The sequence below is a fragment of the Callospermophilus lateralis genome, chromosome 11 (assembly GCF_048772815.1).
Source record: "Callospermophilus lateralis isolate mCalLat2 chromosome 11, mCalLat2.hap1, whole genome shotgun sequence".
NCBI lineage: Eukaryota > Metazoa > Chordata > Mammalia > Rodentia > Sciuridae > Callospermophilus > Callospermophilus lateralis.
In genome coordinates this window covers 95,494,382-95,516,066 of record NC_135315.1, presented here as the reverse complement: position 1 = coordinate 95,516,066, position 21,685 = coordinate 95,494,382, and the positions used below count along the sequence as shown (strand labels likewise).

The 21,685-nt window shown below is 36.6% G+C and overlaps 1 pseudogene; it reads right to left on the bottom strand.

Moving 5' to 3' along the window:
- Positions 1-13,006: 13,006 nt before the first annotated feature.
- Positions 13,007-13,107, bottom strand: LOC143411037 (U6 spliceosomal RNA; annotated as a pseudogene).
- Between the last annotated feature and the right edge of the window lie 8,578 nt (positions 13,108-21,685).

Genomic DNA, 21,685 nt, shown 5'->3' with positions numbered 1-21,685 from the left:
ATATTGATAATTGTTATGTCTTGTTGGTGAATGGTTCCTTTTTACAGTATATAATGTCCTTCCTTATCCCTTTGGATTAACTTAGTCTTGAAATTGATTTTATTCGATATGAGGATGGCCACCCCTGCTTGCTTCCGAGGACCGTGTGCATGATACATTTTTTCCCACCCTTTCATCTTCAGCCTGTGTATGTCTTTTTCGTTCAGATGTGTCTCCTGGAGGCAACATATTGTTGGATTTGTTTTTTTAATCCATATTACCAGCCTATGTTGCTTTATTGGTGAGTTTAAGCCATTAACGTTTAGAGTTACTATTGATATATGGTTTGTACTGCCAGCCATGTTTGATTATTTATCTCTCTTTTTTTTTAAATTTAGTTTGTTTCTCCATGATTAGCTTTCCCCGCTGTCCTCTGTCATTACCGAGGCTCTTCCCACTGATGGTTTTGGTTGTTGTTTTTCATTTCTTCCTCGTGTAGTGTTTTGCTCAAGATGCTTTGCAATGCTGGTTTTCTGGCTGCAATTTTTTTTTAGCTTTTGTTTATCATGAAAGATTTTTATTTCGTTATCATACCTGAAGCTTAATTTTGCTGGATACAGAATTCTTGGTTGGCATCCATTGTCTTTCAGTGTTTGAAATATGTTATTCCAGGATCTTCTCGCTTTCAGCGTCTGTGATGAAAAATCCGTTGTTTACCTTATTGGTTTACCCCTGAATGTAATCTGCCTCCTTTCTCTTGTAGCTTTTAATATTTTCTCTTTGTTCTGTATATTGGCTATCTTCATAACAATGTGTCTTGGCGTTGGTCTACTGTGATTTTGTGTGCTTGGAGTTCTGTATGCATCTACAATTTGTATATCCATTTCCTTTTCTATTTCTGGAAAGTTTTCTGTTATTATTTTATTCAGAAGGTTATTCATTCCCTTGGTTCAATTCTCTGTACCTTCCTCTATCCCAATGACTCATATGTTTGTTTTTTTAATGTTATCCCATATCTCTTGGATGTTTTTCTCGTGATTTTCTACCAGCCTTTCTGAGTTGGCTAGACTCTTTTCAAGATGATATATTTTGTCTTCATTATCTGACGTTCTGGCTTCTACTTGCTCCACTCTGTTAGTAATACTCTCAATTTAGTTTCTAATTTGGTTTATCGTTTCCTTCATTTCTAGAATTATTGTTTGATTTTTTTTAATAATCTCTATCTCCTGGTAAAGATGCTTTACTTCTTCTTTTATCTGTTTATGTAGTTCATTTTCAATGTGTTCTTTCACTGTTTGAATTTGCTGTCTCGTATCCTCTTTAAGGTTCCATTCCATCTGTCTAAGGTGTTCCTTGAGTTCTTTATATGACCATTTTTCTGGTGACTCAAGGTCCTCCTGAGTATTTAGGCTGTCCTTCATTGTTTGTACTCCATTTCTTCCTTGCTTTTTTATACTGCTCATATTACTTCTTGTTCTGTTTGATTGCGGAGTTACTGTTGACTCTTATAAATTTATTTGATGCTTGGGAGGAAAGATATTAGAAGGGAAGGGAAGAAGTCACTAAAGAGAATGAGGGTAGGCAAGTAGAACTCAAGAAAGGGGGAATAAGAAAATTGTAAAGAGATGAAAAGACAAAAAAATAGAAAAAAGGGGAAGAAAGAAATTTTTTTAAAAGATAATAATGATAATAAAAAAATGAAAGTTAAAATTTAAAAAAAAATAATAACAATAAAAATTTAAAAAGGTTAAAAAAATTAAAAACATAAAAAAATTATAGATCAACAATCACAAAAAAGAAAATGAAAATGAAAGAAAAGAGAAAAAAACCCAAATTTAAAAAATAGCAACAATAATAATAGTAGTAATAATAATAATAAATGTAGTCATAGAGTTTGATTTACTTCTCTTCCAGTAGGTGGTGCTGTACCCACTGGGTCAAGCTTCTTCTCTCAATAGGTGGGAACCAGTCACTGTGCAGCAGCTCTTCCTCCCAGACTGGGCGGGTCTCCAATCCTGAGTGTCTAGGGCCTTCTGTTGTGTTTCCTCGAGCCAGGCCCCACTCACCTATGACGCTCGCCACAATACTGGCTACACACCAGGTCTGCTGCTCCTGGGAGCCTTGTTTTCATTAGAGCCTGGGCACATTCTCTGTGTTTGCCTCCCTCAGACCCTAAGTTTGTAGAGCTTGAGGCTGAGAACCCCCAGGGAATTTGCTTACCTTCTGGTAGCCACGCCCCCAGTCTGTGCTGCAAGAGACCTCAGTTGTCAGCACTGGTGGGAGCGGTAGCCGGGAGCCCCGCACCGCGGCTCCCGCGCCGCCACCGTGGCTCCCGCACCACTCCTAATCCCCTTGGTCTCGCTATCGAGCTCACAGGAGAGCTGGGAGAGGCCCTTAAGTTTTCCTCACTGTTCTATAGCTGAAAGAGATGCGATCAGTCAAAAACAGAGATGATGACATCAGCTCTCCAAGATGGTGGCTGCTGGCTTCCTCTGTGGTCTTACCGATGTGAAGAAGCAAATTGGATGGCTTCCTTCCCCGTCTCAAGCCCAGAATTCAGCTCTGAGTACTGTATTTGCACAGCTGGTGGGAGCCTGCAGAATCCGTAGTTCTGTATCTTTGCGTTGTTATCTCGTCGTAGTTTCCCAGCAAGCACCGCAGACTCTGGCCGCGGGGCGGTTTGCTGAATAGAGCAGCGTGACCCTCTTTGGGGACAAATCTCTCACGTTTGAGCCCCAGTAGCTGATCCTTATGCGATGGAAATCCTTCCTCTTGGTTTTGGAGCACCCCAATTTTGCTGGAAATTCCTAACAAGCTAGCTTTTAGCCATTCTACCTTGTCATTTTCCTGCTCAGTGACACGATACATTCCTTTACTTTTAAACAAAATTGTAAAGTCATAGTTTATTCTGCTCATAGACAAGGAAGAAAGTAATATAAATTTTCTCAGAATTTGACCCTAAGCAATGTATTATAATGGAAGAAATTCTTGATTTTTCTATTCCTTCCTCTCTTGGAACAATCATACAAAAAAATAGAAAAATAGAAGACATTTATATTTTTTTCTTTCTTTTCCTTCATAAAATTTATTACTGTCATATTTCTTTGCATACTCTCAATGCAAAAGTTTATGAATGTAGAATTGAATGACTATAATTTTCTGGATATTCTCATACCTCCATTATTGAATTATGTCTGCTCAAATGATCCTTGTGATGGAAAAATCCAGTAATTCCTGCTTGTGAATTTATGATCACTTGCTGTTCTAAAACTAGGAGTTAAGAATGAGAAATTTCTTTGATCAGATAATAAACTTGAAGGACTAATTTAATCTCTTCCCTTACAAAAGAAACTGCTATGAAAAAGTATATTTGAATCAAATAGGACATGGCAGAGATCTTGACCTGTCTCATGGCTATTAAATATACAAGGAGCAATAAGCTAGGTTGACAAAAGCCATAAATTTATATGTATGTGTATTCATCAATATGTGAATACATAGTGTTAGCACAAAAAGACTTGGCCATATGAAAACTCCACAGATCATCTCAGTCTTTTACTCAGGAACGAAGTTTCATGCAGGAACACGGTGTGTAAGAACGGGGAGACATCGATTGACTCACTTTTCTGGTGGAAAATGAGCCTCTGAGCAAAGAACAGGACTTGGCTAATATAGGTTATACTGAGAGGTGACTTAATTAATGAGTGTGACAGCTTGGGCATTCAGAAATTTGGGGTCTGTTTACTGGGCAAAATGGGAAGTGTTCTGCAAACAGTGGTCAGTATCTGGAACTTATCTTACTATACATGATTGAGGGCCTGGGGTCAATGGTTAGTATATGAAAAGGATTTGTTTAATTTGTTTAAGGAAGGATCAATGCTTTTTTCTCTTCCAAGGGACTGCCTTTCTAGGGTCTGTTTTATCATTGGGAAAGAATCTATTGGGAAAGGATTAAAGCTCTAAATTCATGGCTTTCTTTCGCACTTTTCTCAGTCCTTACTTTTGGGGATTGGTAATTTTCCATGTCTAATATGTAGAAAGTCTGATATTAAAAGAAAATAATGCATAAAATGGGTACAATCAATTTTACTGGATAATAATTGCTTTTAGTAGATGTATTCATGGAGAAAATGCAAGCTATGGCAGTATAATAGCAAAATAAGATAAAGCAAGCCCTGTGTGTATCTTCCAAATTCAGAGATTATGAACTCATGCTTAGTGTCATTTCTATTACATTCAGCAGATTTAAATTTAAATTTGCATACACTCAAATTTAAAGGGTATAAAATTAATATTAAAAAATCAGTACATTTATATACACCAGAAATTTATAATTTGGAAAGAAATAAAACAATAAAACATATTCACATTATATTTGCTTTTAATCTATTATTTATTCAAATTAGTATAATAGTAGTCTACCTTTTTTTTTGAGAGGGAGAGAGAGAGAGAGAGAGAGAGAGAGAGAGAATTTTAATATTTATTTAGTTAGTTAGTTTTCGGAAGACACAACATCTTTGTATGTGATGCTGAGGATCAAACCCGAGCTGCATGCATGCCAGGCGAGTGGGCTACCACTTGAGCCACATCCCCAGCCCTTTATGTATTGAATATAGACCTGCTGTTCCATCACTGCTACTTATTATTATTATTATTATTTATTTCTTACATATATGACAGTAGTGGAATGCATTAAAAATGGACATTTCTTTCTCTTTCCTCTTGCTGCTACTCCCTAATCTCTCCCCCTCCGAAATCTCAGGTGAAACAGGATTGATTACCTTTCTTCTGTATCCTAGGCAGATTTACCTGTCCTTGAGTACACCTACCAGAGGAATAAAGTAATTCAGACTTTGGGGATGGTACCTAAAGATCTTCCAAATTAACAAGTGAATTACAACTCCAACAGAGAATCCCTGAATGTAAAGTTTGCAATGCTTCTTTAAAAGACAACAGCTACCCCACCCTGTTCCTTCTGATTGGCAGAATCACCCCCTTTAAGGCTGGTGTCCCCTGTGTTACTCCATTGTTAGCTAAGTAATAAAACTTATTTTTCCTTTTTCTAAAAACTGTAATCTTGTTATTGGATTTGCATGGGAACAAGAACCAACTGTTCAGCAACAGACTTAGAGAAAGATCAGAAGAGTAAAGGGAGGGCACCAGGGGAAAGGAGGAGATGGAGAGTGCTGAGGACTGAATTAGACCAAATTACATTCCATGTTTCATGATTTTGTGATGATGTCAAAAGTCAAAATGTATCCTAGTAATTTATATATATTAAAAAATAAATGGAGTTAAAAAAAAAAGAAAGAAAGGAAAATGGAGGTCTCACACTTTCTTATATATCAAATATTATCAAGTATAGTAATCAAAACAGTATTGTATTATTATAAGGATAGACATATTATCAGTGAAATAGAATTAACAGCCCATAAATAAATCCATTTTTCTATGCTCAATTTATTTTTAATAAGAGTGCCAAGACCATTAAATGGGAAAAGGATAAGCTTTTCAAAAATCATCTTGAAACAACCAGATAGTATCTACATGCAAAAGAATCAAACTATATTCCTATCTCATACCATATTACATAAAATGTCTTGGATAAAAGAATGATGACTTAAACATTGGCTTTAGAACCATAAAACTCCTACAAGACAGGATAGGTTAAATCTTCATGATATTAGGTTCAGCAGTGAATTTTTCAGATGAAACGCCAAAATACCAATCCATTAAAGATAATAGATAAAATGGACTTCATGAAAATTAAAAGTCTGTCTGCTTCATAGAACAAAATGCCATGCACAGGGCTACCATAACAATTATCATGGACTGGTGGTGAAGGCGATCCCCCACTCACTGTCTATACAGGGTCACGGTGAGAAAAGTGTTGGCAAAGCCGCTCTCCCACTCTCTTGACAGGGTCACAGTGAGGATGTATGCTGGCAAAGCCACGCTGGTTGGTGGGTAACCGAAACCATGAGACCCTTTTTTATGTAATTGGGACTTTGCATTTTTATGCTTATGTTTCTCACAGGAGGCATGAGTATGTTAAATGCCAAACAAATTAAATTTCAGATGGCTAAAACATAACAGGTAGTTCATGCCTTGGAGACTGTTCTACTACCCCTCAGCATATCTAGGACAAAGTAAAAGGCTATTCTTCTATCTTAGTACATTGTAGACAAACCTAATTACGGACAACAATCATCCTCTGATAAGTCATGAGAACTAGTGCACCTTGACTGAGAAACAAACTCTTTGAGAATTAGTGTACCTTGACTGAGAAACAAACACTTTGAGAACTAGTGTACCTTGACTGAGAAACAAAGAAACTCTTTGAGAAAGCAGCTCAACCAGTTTTATGAGAATAAATTTAGGAATTAATTAAAATAGCTTTATAAGACACAGTTTAAGAATAATGTTAGAAATATTATTTCATTTAGATTCTTAAGTTTAGAAATTCTTAAGTCTTTAGTTGTATAGGTATCTGATATGTTTTAAGCATGATTCATAAACTTTAGGATATTTTAAATATAAGATTTAAAGGGACTTTTTTAGATGGGAATTTTTAATTAGAAATAAAGTACAAGTGTACTTTAGGTTAATGATTGGTTAAGAGACTTAGAGTCTGGTTACTTAGTTTGGCATTAGTTAAAAAGAAAATAACATACCTTGGAAAAAATAGTAAATCTTGGGAAAATTTGAAGAATGTAAATTGGTGAAATGTTTTTTTGATGATTCTGTACTTTGATGATTGTATGGCTGGGGGTCATATTCTGGAAGAATGTAGATCGGTGTGCTCTCAATCATGGTTAAGGAAATGTCATGTCTTGGCAAAGTTTTAAATTATATAATCAATGACGTTTGTGAATCTATAATGATGAGAAAAATTGTAATAAAAAGGGGACCCAGAGAAAGCAGCTTTAGCTCTCTCTCTCTGAAGATTGCTCAAATGGAACGACTCCTGTCTCATCATTTCGCCGACGCCACTCCTCCTTCAGGACTCCCTGAACCCCACTGGGGCTGGACCCCAGCAGACTGGGTCACTTCAACCAGAGTTTAGTTTCTCGTAGTTCTGGAAGCAGAAAGCCCAATATCAAAATGTTTGAAGGTTTGGTTTCTCCTGAGGTTTCTGTCCTTGGCTGGCAGATGGATGACTTCTTCTATGTTCTCACATGGCCTTTCCTGTGTGTATAATTTTATGTTGTCCCTTCTTTTTAAGAACTTTGGCTCTATAAATAAGTGCCAAACTTTATGAAAGCTTTTAATCTTTCTTATGTCTTTAATGTCCTTAACTTCAAACATAGGCACATTGGTTCATATATATATATAATTTTTTTTTTCCACTTAGCATATGAAAAGATGTCCAATGTCAATAATCATATGGCAAATGCACACCAAAATCACAAGGATATATTACCCTTATATGTTCTGAGGCAGATATAATTCTTTAAAATTGAAAATAAACATTGATGTACATCTGGAGAAATTGAAGAATTCATAAATTTCTGGAAAGAATATGATACATTTTTTTCTTCAAAAAACAAATTTCTGTTGAAAAAAGCAATTTAAAGTTTCTTAAGAAGTTAAGCATACAAGAAACTACATGATCCCACGATTCTGCTCCTGGTATTTGTAATAAGTACTAAAACAAGCACAGGTACACATGCCCCTAAGAGCATTGAAAAACCAGCCTCCACCTCAGAGCAAAGCCTCTCCAAGGAAGGAATGACCTTTGTCCTTGGAAAGACCTACAGAGCACTCCTGGGCACATTCCCACCCTGCTAAGTTGTTTATCTATAAATAACAGGAGAGATCTGATGAGCCATGTGTCCCTGACTCAGTCAGGCTAGCAACCCCCTAGCAGCCACCAATCAGCATGAGACAGGGAAATACCTGGGATGCCAGATGACCCTCCAAGTAGTTTATGGTGTTGAGAAACCATGTAGTTCTGCATGAACACCCCTCTTGGCTTAAACCAATCAGTTCAAATGAATCCCCCTCTTGCAGTAACCAATCACCCTGTTATGCTCGAATTCGGGACACCCAAAAGACCACCAGAGACCAAGATCTATGTAAACAGCAAAGAGGTGAACAAGTTGGGTAGGGATGATTTGTTACTACAAAAGGAGTATTCATTTGAACTGATTGGTTTAAGCCAAGAGGGGGTGTTCATTGCTGAATTACATGGTTTCCCAACATGTTATCAACCACCATAAACTACTGAGAGTGTCATCTGGCATACCAGGTATTTCCCTATCTCATGCTGATTGGTGGCTGCTAGGGGGTTGCTATGAATCCCCACCTAGCCTGACTGAGTCCAGGACACCTGGTGCAGCAGATCTCTCCTGTTATTTGTTGATAAACCACTTAGCAGGGTGGGAATGTGCCTAGGAGCACTCTGTGGGTCTTTCCAAGGACAAAGGTCATGTCCCTTCCTTGGACAGGCTTTGCTCTGAGGTAGAGGCTGGTTTTTCAACCCCTACCCAACTTATTCCTGCCAGTGAATGTGCTAATCATGTTTTAGAGTTGTTATTTGATTTTCCCGAGGTGTGTGATGATTTGCTAAGAGATGCTATGATTAATGTGAAGTCCCTGCCTTCTCCAAAGAATGTATAAAACTGCTGCAAACCCCGGGCTCGGGGCCTATCAGCATCACCAGTTGCTGTTTGTGCACGTGGAGGACCAAGCTAGCTCGAAATAAACACCTCTTCGATCTTGGTCTCTGGTGGTCTTTTGGGGGCATAACAATATCATTCACAATAGCCAAAGGTAGAAACAGTCCAAATGCCCATCAACAGATGAATCAATGAACAAATTGTGGTACACACACACACACACACACACACACAACCTCACACACACACCCTCACACAACATGTTACCATGTGAATATAGATATTGTACTGATACATGCTAATATATGTTGTACCATTAAAAAACTGTTAATTAAAAGAAATCAGGTATAAAAGGTCACATGTGTCTAACTATATTTACAGAACATATCCTAAAATCAGTAGAGAAAGAATGCAAATTAGGGTTGCAAGGAACTGAGTGTAAGAGCAATAATGAAAAATAACTTAATAGGTTTGGACATCTATTTGAATTGATGGGGTATTTTGAGAGTATATTGAGGTTGTAGTTTACAACATTGAAAATGTATTAAATTGTGCTAAATTTCTCACTTTGAAATGATTAAGTTTTTGTTATGCAAATTTCACTGAATAAATTATTAAATAAAGAAAGAAGGAGGGATTTTTCCCAATTAACTATATTTTGTAAAAAATAAGTGTTTAGAATAAAAGTCTTATGATAAATATCACTATGTACATACTGCTTCTGAATCTCTGGTCAAAACCAAGTAGTCTTATAAGTACTGAAAAGTAAAATGGGTGAATTGACATTCATAAAATGACTCAAACTCTTTAAAGAAATAACATTTATATCTCATTGTAAAAAAATCAATGCTTTTCAGAAATAAAAATGAGGAAATATCTCTAATCTCAGTGTAACAGGAGATTTGTATCATCATTCTCAATCAGAAAATATTCTCAGAAAGTAAAGGAGCTTATCTTCCATGTATTAGATGAAAATTGATTCTTAATCAATACTACAGTTGTGTATTTTTTATAAATGGGTCTCTTTGATACTGGAGAAAAGTGGCTCTTGGTATGATTTACCTGGAAAGTATACACATGATATGCTTGTGTGTATATCTTATCTATCTCTATTTATCTATATGTATATGGCTGATGAAAAAGTATAGTTTTAAAATTGGCTACACACACACACACACACACACACACACACACACATATGGTGAAAAGCACATTTTTTTAAATTAATTTTTATTGTAGGTTGTTCAAAACATTACATAGTTCTTGATATATCATATTTCACACTTTGATTCAAGTGGGATATGAGCTCCCATTTTTACCCCATATACAGATTGCAGAATCACATCAGTTGCACAACCATTGATTTACATATTGACATTCTGGTGTCTGTTGTATTCTGCTCCCTTTCCTATCCTCTACTATCCCCCCTCCCCCCTCCCCTACCCTCTTCTCTCTCTACCTCCTCTACTGTAATTCATTTCTCTCCCTTATATTTTTCCTCCTTTCCCCTCACTTCCTCTTGTATGTAATTTTGTATACCCCTGAGGGTCTCCTTCCATTTACATGCAATTTCCCTTCTCTCTCCCTTTCCCTCCCACCTCTCATCCCTGTTTGATGTTAATCTTCTTCTCATGCTCTTCGTCCCTACTCTGTTCTTAGTTACTCTCCTTATATCAAAGAAGACATTTGGCATTTGTTATTCAGGGATTGGCTAGCTTCACTTAGCCTAATCTGCTCTAATGCCATCCATTTCCCTCCAATTTCTATGATTTTGTCATTTCTTAATGCAGAGTAATACTCCATTGTGTATAAATGCCACATTTTTTGTATCCATTCGTCTATTGAAGGGCATCTAGGTTCGTTCCACAGTCTTGCTATTGTGAATTGTGCTGCTATGAACATGGATGTAGCAGTGTCCCTATAGTGTGCTCTTATTAGGTCTTTAGGGAATAGACCGAGTAGGGGAATAGCTGGATCAAATGGTGGTTCCATTCCGAGCTTTCCAAAAAATCTCCATACTGCTTTCCAAATTGGCCGCACCAATTTGCAGTCCCACCAGCAATGTACAAGAGTACCCTTTTCCCCACATCCTCGCCAGCACTTGTTGTTGTTTGACTTCCTAATGGCTGCCAATCTTACTGGAGTGAGATGGTATCTTAGGGTGGTTTTGATTTGCATTTCTCTGACTGAAAAAGTACATTTTTAAAGTTATTAGTTTAAACTTATAATCATTTACTAAAATAAATAGCTTATTTTTGTGCCTTCTAAAAACTAATCATTTCCTGTGTGTTAGCTTTCTGTCACTGTGACAAAATACTTGAAATATTCAACTTACAAAAGAGAAAAGGTGTATTTTTTTTCATAGTTTCAGAGATTTTAGAGCATGATTGGTTGGCCCCATTGCCTTCATGCTCATAGACAGGTAGACATCCTGCTGAGAATATACTAGTAATGAAGTCCTTTGCCTCATTGAGAGAGAAAAGCAAAAGGAAAGAGAAAAGGGTGAGGGATCTCAATATCCCCATTCAATGGCATGTCCCCAATGACCTAACTTTCAAGAGGCCCAACCCAGTTCCACAACTTTCAATAATTTTAAACTGAAGTTCAAACCTTTATCATATGGGTATTTGGAGAAAATTGCAGATTCCACACTATAGCAGCTATGATGTGTGTCTCTTCATAATCAGGCAAATAGAAATAAAGACATCTCATTTGTATTCTAATCATCTATATTTTGGAAAAAATCAGTGTTTAGAATAAAATGTCTTATGATAAATATCACTATGTACTTACTGCTTCTGAATCTCTGGTAAAAATCAAGTAGTCTTATAAGTACTGAAAAGTGAACTGGGTAAATTGGCATTCATAAAATGACTCAAACTCTTTACAGAAATAACATTTGTATCTCATTTTTAAAAAATCAATACTTTTCAGAAATAAAAATGAGGAAATATCTCTAATCTCAGTGTAACAGGAGATTAGAGGAATGTAAAAGGCATCGTTCAAGGACATTGTCTAAATGTTTTCACATAGATCACTGTTTATATCCCACTGGATATGGCGTGGATGCATAAATCTGTGTAGTGGTAAAGGAACCCTAGTAGTATTACTATTATCATATCATGTCCCTAAATGCCTAAGAAAAAGTCAGGTATACAAATGTAACTGGGTTGGCTTCAGAACAGGACTTTCTCATGGTACTGTGTTTATAAGTATATTCATGGGCTTCCCTCTTTCTGTGTATATCTTATTCACCACAGCCCCAAGTGAGGAATTCCTAATGTTACCATTGTTACTAATATTTATTTGTAGGTTTGAGAATTGTTACATACAATTCTCTTTACCAGACCAAATAAGAGTCCAAAGTCCATACACTTTTTTTTTTTAGAGAGAGAGGGAGTGAGGGAGAGAGAGAGAATTTTAATATTTATTTTTTAGCTATCGGTGGACACAACATCTTTGTTTTGTATGTGGTGCTGAGGATCGAACCCAGGCCGCACGCATGCCAGGCGAGCGTGCTACCTCTTGAGCCACATCCCCAGCCCCCATACACTTTTTAAAACCTACAAAATGAAACACTAGATACTTGTACTACATATTTTCCATATAATTATGACCTAATACTAGATATTTCATTAAGAGTAAAAACATAGGAAATGGTTTAGCTTATAATAATTACAAATAGTAAACAATGTTAAATATGAAAAATAAAGAAAATAACTCTGATAGTAGAGCAAGTTTTCTTTCTAGTCCACTCTCTAAGTTCTTGATTCTTCTCTCTAGGATGACATTCTTTCTCCATTGTGTATCATGACCCCTGACATGCAGGGGGAGGAGACAGTTGGATTCTTACTCCTTAGCTTTCCATGGTCATATATCAGATAAACATTAGAAAGTTTGACTTTTCTGAGATTGGTAGAGATTTCATAGCCCATTCCACATTGTTACAGTTTGGGCTTGGTGGTAGCTTTAAAATAAGCCAATTTACGACATTTTTGGCAATAACTTTTCCTAAAAAGCATATTCAAATTGTATATGATTTTAGTCTGTTGTAATATTTGTAAATAAATACAATGAAAGCTTTCATCTAGACAGATTTTTTTCATTTTATTTCTTTTTAGTTATACATGAAAGTACAATCTATTTTGACATATTTATGCAAACATGCAATATATCTTATTCTAATAAGGATCCCAGTCTTGTGGATGTACAGTCACTGTGTTATAATCACATATAAACTTAGCAATCTTATGTTAGATTCATTCCACTTTCTTTCCTATTCCTATTCCCATGCCTTTTTTTATTCTCCTTTGTCTAATCCACAGAACTTCTATTCTCCTCACACTTATTGTGAGTTAGCACATATCAGAGTAAACATTTGATGTTTGGTTTGGGGGGACTGATTAAAAAATATGGAACACTTCATCAATTTGAGTGTCATTCTTGTGAAGGGACCATGTTAATCTTCTATATAGTTCAAATTTTAGTATATATGCTGCCAAAGTAAATGTTAGACAGATTTTTAAAATTTGTGTAATCTCTTTCTTCTTCTAGACTCTGTGCTCTATGTGTTTTCCTTTTGATATAGTGGTCATATTTGGTATCCAGGTCATAATCTTTATATAGAAATACATATCATTTAAGATTGTGGCTAGGCAGACTCTCTCTCCCTGGTTGCAATTTGAGATGAAGGTGAAGTTTCATAATTTCCACCATGAAAATTTTCACATATTTTGACAGTAGATTTCAGGATGAAAAGACTTGTTTACAAAGATGTGTGGTCTTTCTCTCTTTTATTCCATCTACCCTAGGCATAAAACTTGCTATTATTTGCAAGACTGTTATGAAAAGCTTAAAAAGTCAACATAAAGCACATTTTGAAAATAATTTGATCATTTTCCTTAATGTTACAAAGTTAACTGTGATATATCTTCTAGGGTAGAGCAAATGAACATTCACCAAAACCCACAGAAGCTCAATAGCTCTCCAGTCTGTGGTCCATATATTTCTACTTGTCTCCACTTTATCAATTCTAAAGTGCAGACTTACTTTAGAAGAGCACTCCTGCTACCATACTTCATATCTGTGAATTTTGTGTTTGAATATGCAATCCAGTGCCATAGAAATAGTGGTTTCAAATCTAAAATTTTATATTACTCTGACAGTAATAAGGACACGTAGGCAATCAACTCAGCAATCAGCCAAACTGTTCTCAATTTCTACTGCCTCATGTCCATTAAAGATCTCATCCCCATGGTCCAGAATAAAATGCCAGCCATCATGTTGGTTAATTTTGCAGCCATGTAGAACATGCAAAAATGCACATCATCTGCTCATTGGGAGGTTTCTTGGAAGAAGTTGTTATTTTGCAGTTCAGTTTTTGTTCTCTGGCATATGTCACTCTTTGAGTAAAAGTCAGATGACAGATATATTTTATTTCAGTTTGCTATAAGATCCACCAAAAATTAGGAGTTCCATATGAAAGTTAGGGAAATAGGGGAGACACTTAGCAGTCTCTACATGCATGATTTAATTATTCTTTAATTCCACCATATTTTACAATCACTTTAACCACTATTGACATAACCTTTACATGATATTAGGAAGCTGTATAGGGGCTTTGACCCTTTTGACTTGATGCTTCTTGGAATTTAGTTTTTTTGCTTGATAATTTTTATCCATCGTTGTGCCCTCTATTTTGTGATATTTCATGGATCTTACCTTAAATGAAAGAAGAATAAAAATAAGTTGTCTTGGTTATTTATTTGTCAGAAATTAAAGATAGATTGAATTGAAGAAAAACAAATTTTCCATGAACAAATGGAAACCAAACTACTTGACCAGATCTTTGCTGTTGAGGCATAAAATGTAAAAAAAAAAGCACAAACATATTGTGTGATATGTAACTTACTCCTCAGTTCATAAGAAATGGAAATTATTTTGATATACACAATTGCAAATGAATATTTTCTCAGAGTTCTTTAGAAAATAAATATATTTTGTGATCTATGGGAACACTGGCAGTTAAACCTAATGTTTCTCTTAGTTAAACAGTATTTATTTTGCATTTATACTGCTACAAATGCTGTATTATCCAGCAGACCTCATGATGGTCTATATGCTTATATGTTTGCTTCTTTGGGCCATTATACTTGTGGCTCAAGATGCAAGTTTTTCCTAGCTATTAGGGGAATTTAACACGTCTTTCCAAACCACAAATTTTGAGAAAAATCTGTTCAGAAATTTGTAAAACTGAAAACATTATTATAATTCTCCAACAGGAAATGCACCATACTAATCAGCCTAAAGAAGCACAAGGAATTCATAGGAATCAAATAGAAAGTGACAACAAAAAGCCTAACAGATAGTTCTAAGGGTTAGGCTCAACCTTTCCAAAGAGATGGAAAAGACATGCTCCAGGGAGGGCAGGAGGGAAGTCATGGTCTAGTCAGTTTTCTTTACATTCATTGTTAAACAGTGTGTCATAGCGACTAGACCATGACTTCCCTCCTGCCCTCCCTTTGGGTCTGCTAGGTATAGAATCATGTCATCTGCAAATAGTGATAATTTGAGTTCTTCTTTTCCTATTTTTATGCCTTTAATTTCTTTCGTCTGTCTAATTGCTCTGGCCAGTGATTCGAGAACTATGTTGAACAGAAGTGGTGAGAGAGGGCATCCCTGTCTTGTTCCAGATTTTAGAGGGAATGCCTTCAGTTTTTCTCCATTCAGAATGATGCTAGCCTGAGGCTTAGCATAGATTGCTTTTACAATATTGAGGTATGTTCCTGTTATCCCTAGTTTTTCTAGAGTTTTGAACATAAAGGGATGCTGTACTTTGTCGAATGCTTTTTCCGCATCTATCGAGATGATCATATGGTTCTTATTTTTAAGCCTATTGATGTGGTGAATAACATTTATTGATTTCCGTATATTGAACCAACCTTGCATCCCAGGGATAAATCCTACCTGATCATGGTGCACAATTTTTTTGATATGTTTATGTATCCGGTTCTCCAGAAGTTTATTGAGGTTTTTTGCATCTAGGTTCATTAGAGATATTGGTCGGTAGTTTTCTTTCTTTGAAGTGTCTTTGTCTGGTTTAGGAATCAGGGTGATGTTGGCCTCATAGAATGAATTTGGAAGTTGTCCCTCTTTTTCTATTTCCTGAAATAGCTTGAAAAGTATTGGTATTAGTTCCTCTTTAAAGGTTTTGTAAAACTCTGCTGTATACCCATCCGGTCCTGGGCTTTTCTTAGTTGGTAGTCTTTTGATGGTATCTTCTATTTCCTCAATTGATTTTGGTCTGTTTAAGTTATCAATATCCTCCTGACTCAATCTGGGCAAATCATATGACTTAAGAAATTTATCGATGCCTTCACTATCTTCTATTTTGTTGGAGTATAAGGATTCAAAATAATTTCTGATGATCTTCTGTATTTCTGAAGTGTCTGTTGTGATATTGACTTTTTCATCCCGTATCCTGGTAATTTGAGTTCTCTCTCTTCTTCTCTTTGTTAGCGTGGCTAAGGGTCTGTCGATTTTATTTATTTTTTCAAAGAAAGAACTTTTAGTTTTGTCAATTTTTTCTATTGTTTCTTTCGTTTAGATTTCATTAATTTCAGCTCTGATTTTAATTATTTCTTGTCTTCTACTTCTTTTGCTGTTGTTTTGCTCTTCTTTTTCTAGGATTTTGAGTTGAAGTATTAGATCATTTATTTGTTGTTTTTTTCTTTTTTTAAGGAATGAACTCCAAGCAATAAATTTTCATCTTAGAACTGCTTTCGATGTGTCCCATAGATTCCGATATGTTGTGTCTGTGTTTTCATTTATCTCTAAGAATTTTTTAATTTCCTCCTTGATGTCTTCTATAACCCATTGATCATTCAGTAACCTATTGTTCATTCTCCAAGTGATGCATGATTTTTCCTTACTTCTTTTATCGTTAATTTTCAATTTCATTCCATTATGATCCGATAAGATGCATGGTATTATCTCTACTCCTTTGTATTGTCTAAGAGTTGCCCTGTGACATAATATATGATCTATTTTTGAGAAGGATCCATGTGCTCCTGAGAAAAAAGTGTAACTGCTTGATGTTGGGTGGTATATTCTATATATGTAAATTAAGTCTAGGTTATTAATTGTGTTATTGAGCTCTATAGTTTCCTTATTCAACTATTGTTTGGAAGATCTGTCCAGTGGTGAGAGAGGTGTGTTGAAGTCTCCCATGATTATTGTATGGTGGTCTATTAGACTCTTGAACTTGAGAAGAGTTTGTTTGATGAACATAGCTGCACCATTGTTTGGGGCATATATATTTATGATTGTTATGTCTTGTTGGTGTATGGTTCCCTTGAGAAGTATGTAGTGTCCCTCTTCATCCCTTTTGATTAATTTTGGCTTGAAATCTCTTTTATTTGATATGAGTATGGACACTCCTGCTTGTTTCCGAAGTCCATATGAGTGATATGATTTTTCCCAACCTTTCACCTTCAGTCTATGTATGTCTTTTCCTATCAAATGCGTCTCCTGAAGGCAGCATATTGTTGGGTCTTGTTTTGTGATCCATTCTACTAGCCTATGTCTCTTAATTGGTGAGTTTAAGCCATTAACATTTAGGGTTATTATTGAGATATGGGTTGTTCTTCCAGCGATATTTGTTTATTTATGTTACTAAACATGGTTTGTTTTTCTCTTTGATTATTCCCACCCCTTTACTGTACTACCTCCTGCTGTTGGTTTTCATTGATATTTTCCATTTCATCTTCCTGTAATATTTTGCCGAGGATGTTTTGAAGAGATGGTTTTCTAGCTGCAAATTCTTTTAACTTTTGTTTATCATGGAAGGTTTTAATTTCATCTTCCATCCTGAAGCTTAATTTCGTGGGATACACAATTCTTGGTTGGAACCCATTTTCTTTCAGTGTATGAAATATGTTATTCCAGGATCTTCTAGCTTTCAGAGTCTGTGTTGAAAGATCAGCTGTTATCCTGATTGGTTTACCCCTAAATGTAATCTGCTTCCTTTCTCTTGTAGCTTTTAAAATTCTCTCCTTATTCTGTATGTTGGGCATCTTCATTATAATGTGTCTAGGTTTGGATCTCTTATGATTTTGCACATTCGGCGTCCTGTAGGCTTCTAGGATTTGGGATTCTGTCTCATTCTTCAAGTCTGGGAAGTTTTCTCGTATTATTTCGTTGAATAGATTGCTCATTCCTTTGGTTTGGACCTCAATACCTTCCTGTATCCCAATGACTCTTAAGTTTGGTCTCTTTATGTTATCCCATATTTCTTGAATGTTCTGCTCATGGTTTCTTAACAGCTTTGCTGAGCTGTCTATGTTCTTCGCCAGTTGAAATACTTTGTCTTCATTGTCTGATGTTCTATCTTCTAAGTGTTCTACTCTGCTGGTAGTATTCTCAATTGAGTTTTTAAGTTGGTTTGTTGTTTCCTGCATTTCCAGGATTTCTGTTTGTTTGTTTTTTATAACCTCTATCTCCCTGTATAATTGATCTTTTGCTTCTTGGATTTGTTTATGTAATTCATTGTCGAAGTGGTCGAAGTGGTCTTTCATTGTCTGATTTTGCTGTCTAATGTCTTCCTTGAGACTCCAGATCATCTGAAGCATGTATATCCTGAATTCTTTATCTGACATTCCATCTGCTGCAGATATTACCTCTTCTAAAGTTGAGTTGACCTGCATTGCTTGTGGTCCTTTCTTTCTTTGTCTTTTCATACTGATCGCGTTTCTTTCTGCTTGGTGTAACTGTTGCGTTATTGATTTTCCCCCCTATATATTTATATTGCTCTTGTATAGCTGCAAAGTCTCCCTTGCAGGCTTTGGCGGTGTTTCTGCCCCTCCTCCAATTGAGGCAATGTGCCTACCACGCCGGGAGGCCGCTGTGCCTGTACTTTCGATGGGCCTGTTCTTTCGGTGGTCACAGGTCCGCCTACCTTACAGGCGTGAGCAGTGGCTTTGCCCCTCCGCTGGCCGCTAGGCCTGTTCTGTCTGTCGGTTGCAGGTCTGTCTACCTAAAAGGCGCTGGTGGCGGCTCTGCCCCTCCCCCAACCGGGGCGGGGCGATGTGTCTGGCCGGCCGCTGGGCCTGTTCTGTTGGTGGTCACGGTTCAGCCTACCTAGCAGGCACGTGGGGCAGCTGTGCCCCTCCGCAGGTTTTTGGGCCTGACCTGCCGATGGGTCGCAGGTCTGCCTACCTTGTAGGCTCAGGGGGTGGCTCTGCCACTCTGTGGATTGCTGTGCCTGTTCTGCTGGTGGGTCGCGGGTCTGCCTACCTTGCAGGCACCCGGCGGCTCTGCCCCTCCCCCAACCGGAGCTATGTGTCTGCCTGTCCACTGGGCCTGTTTTGTCGGTGGTCACGGTTCCGTCTACCTTGCACACGTGTGGAGCAGCTGTGTCCCTCCGAGAGTTGCTGGGTCTGACCTGCCGGTGGGTGGCAAGTGCGCCTACCTTGCAGGCCCGGGGGTGGCTCTGCCACTCCGCGGGTTGCTGGGCCTGATATGCTGGTGAGACGCAGGTCTGCCTACCTTGCAGGCGCCCGGCGGCTCTGCCCCTCCCCCAACCGGGGCAGGGCGATGTGTCTGGCTGGCCTCTGGGCCTGTTCTGTCGGTGGTCAGGGTTCTGCCTACCTAGCAGGCTCGTGGGGCAGCTGTGCCCCTCCGCAGTTTGTTGGGCCTGACCTGCCGGTGGGTGGCAAGTACGCCTATCTTGCAGGCCCAGGGGTGGCTCTGCTGCTCCGCAGTTACTGGGCCTGATCTGCTGGTGATTCGCAGGTCTGCCTAACTTGCAGGCCTATAGTATTCTTTATACAAACCTGTTAGTAGTTTTCTAAGAAAAAAATTTCAGAAACAAGATGCGTCCATAATTAGGCAAGCCTGCATATGATTTGTGAAGGACTTAAACCCCATTAAAAGATACAAATATTACAATGACCAAATACTGTCCTAATTATTTTTTTGGCATTTTAAAGTACATGGATATTATCTGTAGACTACAACTTTTACAACTGTGTCCAACTTATTAAAATTTGAGTATCCATATTAATGAGGCTGAAGAATATTGAGCTAGTCAAGAAGATTCATAATTTTGAGATTCTCTGATAATTTGGGAAATCGTGTTTTTTTCTGTCAGAATTTCAAAGATAAATATCTGTCTAGATTTAGGGGTATCAGGAAAATTCCTTGCTCCATTAGACTGCATCCTTTAGAGTATAGTTATTATTTATTTTAGTTATTATTTTATTCGTAGAATCTCCTGTTTGTCCTTAATTGTAAAAATTTCATTTCCTGGATGAGGTATTTTGCATTCACTATTGCCCATGGTTCTCTGGGGACCAACAGTCATTCCTATGGCCCCAGGAACAAGAAACTTGACACAAGTTATTACCTTCATTCCTTTCTCTGGATTCTTGACATAGCAGGGAGATATGATGGACACACAGTCCAAAATATGGGTTAATCAAGGTTCTTCCAGAGCCAATACTGAACAAATTTAATGTAAACAAAAATTTAAAACTAGAGAAAGATGTAGGACTAATACACAGATTTTTTTTCCATTCTTAACAGATAACCATATAGTAACAAAGACTATATTGTGTTGTAGCTGTCACATTCACTCCAGTGCCATGAATGAGGACTTCTATACTGCACAAGCACCAGTGGCTTTTTGTTAATTGAGAAAATGATTGTAGGGACAATGGTAAAAAAAAATATATGCCTTTGGGGGCCTGGAGTTGTGATTCAGTGGTAGAGCACTTGCCTACCACACACAAAGTGCTGGGTTTGATCTTTAACACCACATAAAAATAAATAAATAAAATAAAGGTGTTGTGTCTATCTCTAACTAAAATAAAAATAAAAATTTAAAAAGTGCTTTGGGAAAATGCCTTACATACCTAGTTTATTTATAAGTTTGATATTATTATTATCTCTTCTTATGGTATGAAATAAAAATTTCCTCACACAAAGAAAATAAAATTTTGTCAGTACATAGATTCATTTTCCTGCAAATGAAATAAAATGCTCCAAAGGTTAACACTGAGGCTTAAGTCATACTTGTGTATATAAAGTTTTTCGCTGTTATCAGTGATTTCAAAAGTATGTTTGAATGATAAATATCCCTCATTTTCATCTGACTATACCAATAATAAAATCTTCTCACTAACCAAGTTTCCATTAATATATGTTCTTCTTGAAAGATGAAGGAATTAAATTGAATGTTATCAGTGAAAATTACTTTTGTCCATCTTGAATCATACATTGACAAAAATCAGTTAAATTCTTCATTTATATTATCATTCGTGTTTCATTAGCTATTTCTCTCCTGTAATCTTCACATATTTCATTAAAAGCAACAATGAGTTGAACTGTATAGCTTTAAAGATGAAAGTTAATCTTAACTTTTTTGGTTCTCATGTGTACTTAAGTGTTAGACTTTGTCATAAATTTCATCATTTACTGTCGTCTATAAATAGTAAACAACAGGCAAGTGCTAGATAAAAATTTAAACTAAAATGATGTGTACATGGGATACCTGATTAAATTCTTGTCAGCTAAATTACACCTTTTGCAATAAGGATAACTATAATGCCTCAACCATGTTTCAAATTTAGAAAAATAAGATTAAATAAATTGTTAGAGGGGCGTTATATATTTCAGTCATAGCAGCTTTATTATATTAGTCCTTTGCATTATACATCTCTCTTCTTTTTTTCTCTTTGTAGACAAAGATCTTTAAAGTAGCATCTGAAGCCCAACCTCACTGGATTCCAGGTTTCATCTTCATCTTACACATGGTGCCAAAGGACTCAGCCTGCCCTGGGATAGCTATTGTTTCTTGTATTTTACACCTTTTTTACTTTTTTCCTCTTTTTATCTTTCCAATTATGTTAAATTATTTGAAGACAATGATTATTATTTCTAAATATCTTTCCTTTCTTATATTAAAAATGAACATATATTAAAGTTAGATTTAAATGTGGGTTTTAAACATGTTGAAATAGGAAAAAAAAACCCACCATTTTTTAAAATTAAAAAACCCAGAAAGCTAAAGAGTATAATTATCATTA